General features: G+C 43.7%; 1 protein-coding gene across 2 annotated transcripts in view; it reads right to left on the bottom strand.

Annotated features, from left to right (window-relative positions):
* Positions 1–8135, bottom strand: part of LOC146863863 (uncharacterized) — a 355759-nt gene that overhangs the window by 314992 nt on the left and 32632 nt on the right. The gene's annotated exons all lie outside the window — the stretch shown is intronic.

Below are 8135 nucleotides of genomic sequence, written 5' to 3'. Positions count from 1 at the left end.
GAGGCAGCGACTGGCGATCAGAGATGAGCAGGTAAGTCTTTTTTTTTCCTAAACCCCTGCGCCGCCACCGTTCCATGCCAGGCGCCACTGCATGGGAATAGGCTTTCTAGACCCCCCGACACTAAGGACTTTGTAAAATGTGCCAACCTGAGACAGAAAGCCAGTGGGACTGCAACCACCCCACAATCCACTGAACAGTATCAGAGCCAAAATCCTTTTGGGTAACAATCAATACCATGGGATATCACAGGGATAATTAATGGAACCCATACCCCTTTTCATGATGGAAAGAAACACTCAAGAACGCTAAGAATTCAAGGGTGCAATTCAAATATTTTTTAAAAAATCAAAACCCTATCCTACTGCACACAAAATGAATAGTACCTATTGAGAATACAAACAGGTCAGTAGTGCGTGAATAGCAGATACTATTGGAACATGCTGGTAAAATCATATGGTTGCCCCAAGTCAACATTTACAACACCGCTCTTCCTCTTTTGTTAACTAAAGTGGACCTTAGCACCAAAGAAAAGAGGCCTAGTTCCAGCTCCAGTTTCAAAGAGGAGTCACACCCGCTTACCTGGTTTCAATAATGCAGTCGATGTTCATAATAAATAGCACTGTCTGCAATCCCCGTCTGCACAGGCAGGGGATGATAAGCCAACAAAATGAAGGTCAAGCGGCTCCCAGAAGCCTTCATCAAAGGAAAATTATACCAATCTGTATGACTTCTATCCCATTCCCCTGGTTCGAAGTTCCTTTCTGTTCTTAGCTTTTATATCATATCAGATCATTGTTGAACTTTTTTCAAAATAAACAATGACAAGAAAAGACCTTAGCGCCCTTTCACTAGTAACATTACCCTTTGTTTAGAAAGCAATAAACATTAGTGACGTTATCAGCTTCAATTAAACTTTTGGTCTTCATTTTAAACAACCACCATAATAGAGATACTGACTGATACTAACCAACAGGTATATACCCTATTCAAGCCGACTTGATGATCATGTTGTAATGAATAATGAAATTCATAAATTTACACTACGTTTCAATGGTCGCACCTAAACAACTAAAATATGTAATCCCAGAAGAGGGTGCCCAAGTTGTAAATAAACATAATATTTATAACTGATCCTTCCAAAAGTAGCTTTAGTATAGCTCCCCCATGCCTGCTGTGAATGGGCCAGTGCTGTTGAAGACACAGGCTTTCCTAGTTGATCTATGTTCTTTCATGCGCATGCATATCCGATAAATGGTGTAAGAATGCATGCTCTCTGGCTATGATCTAGCCCGGACAGTTACAGTCAGTCTTAGTTATCTGCAGCGCCAGGAGACTCCGTCAGGAGTGACAGTTGCGCTATATAAACCTCTCTTTTCATTTCATTTTCATGCTCATGCAAATCCATGAGACGCCATCTGAGACGCTGAACACATCTGTTGGACCATCGGGTCTACCTTCCTGCTCCAGGAACTCTGTGATGTTCCTTTTGCCAGTCACTCTGTGACATGCTAGCTCTGACCCTTCTCAGAACACCGGTAGAACTTTTATTAAGGTACTAAGCATGGAATACAGAACACTCAACTTATTTTACTTGCAGGGTTGTTTTTTTGGTGCAGGCTGCCTTTCAAATGTAACAATATGGGATGCAAAATAAAAACAAATAGTTATTTTTCTGAAGAGCACATCTGGAAACCGATTATGGTACCACACTCTTCTGCATACTTTACAATTTCTAATGATAACATTAATTGCTGTGCTTTTTCTGGTCAGGTTAGTGGGACGTTTATTAACAACCTGAGGTACTGCATTTTTTGCTCTTCCTTCAGAGGTACATCTGGTAACAACTTATGGTATGGCACCCTGGTACTACTGGCAGTGTGAGGAGGAAGGACCACATAATGACATCTCTGTTGGGGAAGGACTGGGATGGGTGTTGTGTCATAAACATAAAGTATGTAATTTACATATTAAAATAACTTATTGTATTATTAACAAGTGTTGATATGTTTGTGGATGAAATGTGAAAGTATTACTCAGTTGTGGTGCCGGGTATGTACTGAAGATTAGCGAGTGATGGTAAAAATATCATTAATGATTACTGATTTATGTGCTAATATGAACATGCCCTAGGATTAATGACTGATGGTGCAAATGTGCTCATTCAAACAAGTCCTCCAAGTAATGGTGCAAATCTCATAGACATTCAAAGTTTAAGTTCAAAATTGAACAAGGATTAAATATGAATTAGCAAAGGTGCACCTCAGAAGATGCAATAAGAGTTACTGAGTGATGTGACTAATTTAAACATGCACTGATGATTGATGAGTAATACAGCATATCTAAACATTTAGTTAGGATTAATAAAATAGTGTTAATCTGAACGTCAGTTAAGGGAATGGGAAAATCTGAATTATGGAGGTAATTACTGATATATGGTGGGCATTTGTGCACAATGGTACCCACTACTCTGTAAAGCTTACACTGAATTAAGGGCATTAATTATTGACACACTATAAGTAATCATAGAATAATGTCACCAACCTTGGTGTAAATTATTTTGTATTTGTATTATGATAGATAATATATATATATTATCTATATAAACATATAATATATAAAATATATATACATATATACATATATACATATACACACACACACATCCAGATACCAGATGCTTTGAACTGTAAGGCAGAGTATGCAGTGTATTTATTGACCGGTCAGCGCCCTAAGGTACGTGTGTAGTACTATCCTGCTGACCCATTAAAGAATTTTGCAGCACATCAAGGCAATAAGATACAATGATAACAGTATTCCGGTGGCCCAATAATTTCGAAAGTTCCATGAGGGTGAGAGAACAATACCACAGCACTCCCAACTTCATGTATATTCCTCGCAGATCTGCAAGTTCAACAAATTGTGGTTGGCTGGTTGCACCTAAAGTAAAATTTGGGCAGGCATCTTAGGACTCAGGGACTCAGTCCTTGAGTCCTAAAATATAAAACAAAATAAGATGTAAGCGGGCAGGGTAGAGGCACCCCAACACCCTTGGCCTTGTGGGAGGGAACACCCATAGGGAAAATATATATTATATATTTTTGGGGGGTTCCATGGATCCACTAGATGGCCAGCGCTACACTCCTAGGGCTTTATGGTGGATCTGCAGATACAGAGGGAATCCCTAGGGGTTTCTCCGAGTGTAGTGGAGGATCTGGGAATCCACAGAACCCCAAATAAAAATTAAAAAGGGTTTGTGCACCCAACCCCACTCAGTGCATAGTGACAGGTCATGTCTGGCTGGGGGTTGAGCGCCCAACCGAACGCCGCACACGGTGATGAACATCTTACTTTACTTTTTTGAAAAAGTTAGAAATGCACTTAAAAAAAAAATAAAGGTTAACGTGACATTATAGTTAGGTACGGTAATATCTTACTTTGCATTAAAAAACAAAACTTTAGAAGTTCACTGAAAAAGTCCAAAAGTTAAGGGGATGTTAACAGTTAGGAGAAAATCTCAGTTAGACATACCGTTTTAAATGGGAAAAAACCCACTGGAATTTGCCAGTTATAGCTTTCTCAAGTAACTGTAACTCATGCCCTACAGTAACTATAATTTGCTCCCTCATCGTGCACTCCTTATTACCTCACATATTACATCACTCATGACATGTTTGATGACATCATTGAAAAAAAAATCACATCGCTGAAACATCTGAAAGAACATCACTGATGACAATATTGAGCATGGTGGGGGTGTGAGTTATAGTTAATTTAGGGCACGAGTTATAGTTAGTTGAAATAACTATAAATGATGACTTTCAATGATTTTGTTAGTTTAAAACAGTACGTTTTAAACTACATTTTCAGCAAACTAGAACGCCCCTATAATCTTTGTTTTTTCAGTGAATATACATATACATACATACACACACATTCTTTGTGCCACAGTGCCTAGCCCTGGTGTAATGTTTGCACTGGCATAATATGCATGATTAATGGCTTTTTCACAACACTATTACTATACAGTAACCTCATGTTTATTCTTCCCCCATTGTCCCCCATCCCTCCCCATAACATTATTGTTACTGCTGCTCGGAGCCTCTGCCTTGGTGTAACCTGTGTACATCCATCCATCCACTCACTCATTAATTCATTGATGTACTCACCAATCCATCCAGTCATCAATTAATGGACTAACATTCATTCATTGATGGACTCTCTGACCTTGTATTTAGCTATGCACTTAGTCACTCATTCATCCATACGCTCTCGCTTCCATCCAGCCCCTGACTCATCATCGCATTCACCCACTAACGCATACACACAATTACACACACAAACTCACTAATCAATGAAGAATCACATTCATAGCCAGGCCTGTAGACTTTGCCGCAGCTTGTTTATTTTCTTTTTTTGGGGTGGGATTGAAGTGAAACCATTATCTTCACTGGCAGATGTTGTTCTGTATTTCATTAACTGCTCAACAATGTCTTTTAGATTGTTAAAAATGGAGTGCTGGTTCTTTTAAAAAAACGTGTTTCACATAGATTTTATTTTCTTATGCGGAACTTAAATCATTGATTCTGTTATGCATTATGTAACACAGCCGAAAGGCAAGGGCGCGAACTGCAGGGTCAAAGGCAAAGAGAGAGTCAATGAGTGATTGCTGGTGTAGCACAGTTGAGAGAGAGAAGCGGTGAACCTTTAGCGGTGGTTGCGCCCAGTGCAACAATTTTTCTTTTGGCGCCCTTTCCTGCCCATATTACCGCCTTCTGCATGGATTCCAACAGTGCCCCTCATCCCTCCATAACCCCTCTCACATTTGTTTAATTTCTTTCATAGTGCTACACAGTGTAGGGTGTCAGAGCACTTTACTTCACACACATTATACTGAGACAATGAACCATGCATGTGTAAATCAGCATATAGGAAATGTAACATAAAACAATGAGGATTACAATGTGTAGGAATCACTTGGCATCCATACTAGTAGGCAGTATATTTTAAGTTTGGTCAGGAGACTCACAAACTCAGGATGTAAAACGTACAACAGTAGTTGGGGGTTGATTTTACTAATAAATGTATTTCTACACAAACAAACCCAAGTAACATTAGAATAATGCAAGAATGCGGGGAAAAAACATAACGTCTGTCCTATTGCATGCAGTTTGCATGCATCCCTTTGATGACAGTTCAAAGGCCACTATGCTATATTAGGACTGCTGCTTATGAACTGCAAGTAATAAAAGGATCTGTGTGACAAAAGCAGTAACCCACTGAGCTAGCCACAATTTAATACAGTTCTGTGATCTGCAGGATACACATTCTTTGCAGCAGCCAGACTAACCCTCTGCACTACTTCATGCGGATTTAAACCTGCCACTAGCCAAAAGAGGAACATTAATCACCAGTTCTATCTTTATTGTTGCTTGAGAACTTCTGGACACACAAAGAAGTCTGTAGATTTTAAACCCATATGTTATTTGGCTGCACCGGTCGAGCTGGCCATGCTAGTGATGTTGTGTTCTTTAAAAAGGTGTTTGTTCAGCTCATTGTTATTTGCTTTTCTCTTCAACATACTTATGGTTACAGTTCACACACAAAATAGATTCCACGGACGCGTGTTTTGAGTTGTGTTATTTCTTTGTTAAGGATAATCCATTTGTAGTTCAGCGGAATGTATCCAGTATTATACATCTGTATTCAAACTTCCACTTAATTTCTTTAGAAAATTTCAAAGACTTGCGGTACTGCAAAATCGCTTGAATGTTACACTACAGAGTTTTGCTTCCTGAACGGTTACACATATTCTCTTGAATTACTTTTTTTGCATTCCGCCCACTGCTTACCATTGGCTTTTTGGTTGCCTTTGCTTGCCTTCTATTTGTTTTAAGTTATCCAGTATGTCTTTGTCCCTCTCCTGAAGTAAAGCCTGTTCACCGTCGCTCCTTGTTTTTTTCCACAATTTCTGTAAATAGGCATTTAAATTTTGCTCTTATCTGGTCACATTTTCTGTGCATTTGAAAGACAGAGGTAAAATGTCAGACTCAGTCTTCAAGGGAGCTTTGTGTTTACTTTTCTTTCTCCGACTTCAAAGTAACAATCCTGCTGGGTAACCAACTGAGAGGACAGGCTGTAGGATGTTATTTTTCCAACCACACAACACAATTTAAATGTAGTAATACTGAGAAGGAGACTAAGGGACGGGTAGACCTGACAGATACCCCTATATCTGACCCACTGGGGAAACTGTCCGTGGATGGTGCATGTTACAAACTACCTGATGGCTCTAGTACAGCGGCCTATACAGTTACTCCCTTGAAATCTGTGGTTGAGTTATGTAAAATACAACAAATGTCAGAGCAATCTGTGGAGCTGACAGCTTTTGACTAGAGCCTGTAAATTAAGTAAAGATTTGACTGTAAATATCAATATATATGGTGGGGCGCTAGAGAGCGCACGGCAAAATGGCCGCACTTCTGTGAGGCTCTGCCAAACCGAGCTGCCATCTGCCAAATATCTGCTGAATGAATCAGCCTGCATGCCTGACCGAGGACGGAGGGGCCTTCCCCCTGCTTGCTGCATCTGCCCATGGTGATTGCGGGCCTGAGAGCTCTCGATAGCGGGTCAAAAACATACTGACCTCGCTCAGCTGTGGTGCTGGCGGAAGATGGCGGCTGCCGAGTCGCGGTAGGACGCGCTGTTGCTGGAGGTTGGTGAGCGGCGGCTGCTGCACGTCTCCCCCTCGCTCATCGGGGGACTGGTGCCTGGGGTGATTCCTGCTGGTGTGCGGCTGCATCGGAGGGGGGGGGGGGGGTGCAGCTGGGTACTCCCCTATGCGGCCGCCGTCCAATTGACGTGGAGTGAGGAGTGGCGGCATCTGGGAAGGGGTTACGGCGGCCCTACTCGGAGGCAGCTGAGCATCGCTGGATGTCCGTGCACCCATCGGCGCTGGTTGTGGCGAGTGGGTTCGGGGCCTGGCGGAGGTCGGTGCTGCGGGATCGGGCCTGAAGCTGGGCCGCGGCCTGCGAGCTGCGGCTGGTGTGCTCATAACTCTCCCGCTGGGCCTGAGGGAGACTGGGGCGCGAACTGCTGCTGGGCCTGCTGCGAAGCTGTCGTCTCGGGACATTGGAGTGCCACCGCGGACCGCTGGCGAGGCTGCCCGCCCTCCATTACTGAAACGTGGCGGTGAGCCGCCCGCCTGGTACTTTGATGTGCAGACGCTGGAGGCACCACAGATCCTGACACTTGAAAGGCGCCTCATATCCATATTTCATTGACTGGGGGTGCGTGGCCTCCCATCTGCTCACTCTGCTGTATTTCTGGGCTGCCTGGCCGTAACTTCGGTGAGCTTCTGTCGGGGCAGTGAGGGCTCCGGGGGTCTCCATCTTGAATTCCTGAATGGGTCTGCTGCGATGCTTGGAGCCCATTGAGTGGTACATTTCTGAGGCCTGGGGCGCGCTATCCTCCCACCTACTTGCTGCCTCCCGCGCCTGACTCTCCTGGTGCCATAACCCCAGTGGACTCTTGCTGGTGAGGCGGGGGGAGTCACTGGCCTCTAGGATTCATCATTGTTGAGGCTAGCTGAGGAGACCAGCGCAAGCTGTATATTAATCTGTGAGCCCGTGGGACTTTATATGTACATTGCTAGTTGAATTGCTCCCCCCAACTGCGGAGGTGGCGTCCCAGCTAAACACGTAGGACTGTCCTTCATTCCATACTGGAGGTAGGCCGCGACTCTCTACCCTGGATAGTGTGGATTCTGGTCCGGGCTGAAGGGGGCTGCTGTGTGTTCGTTAATTGGCCCCTGAGCGGTGGGAGTCCGGCTGCGCCCCGTCAACCTGCGGTGTGCTATCACACTTCTGACTCGCCACGCCAGATATTGGATCTACTGGGACGGTCCCCTCGGGCGCTGTCTGTGTTATAGGGGGCCTCTCTCCACATCCCTATTCGCAGCCTGTGTCTCTGCGCCCTGATCGGTTGCCGGTTGCTTCCGGATTATCACCAGGGTCGAGCAGTCAGGTCAAACTTTTTACTCACGCTTGTCTCTGGTTCAACGTTTAGTGCTCATTGCCTACTGTTTAAGTGGTGTTATTCACTCATAATGGGGAGGACTGATAAATCTCAGCCGCAT

Source organism: Triturus cristatus, chromosome 2_1, assembly GCF_964204655.1.
Source record: "Triturus cristatus chromosome 2_1, aTriCri1.1, whole genome shotgun sequence".
NCBI lineage: Eukaryota > Metazoa > Chordata > Amphibia > Caudata > Salamandridae > Triturus > Triturus cristatus.
The sequence above is the reverse complement of the archived record's forward strand: the minus strand, read 5'-3'. Positions and strand labels throughout refer to the sequence as shown.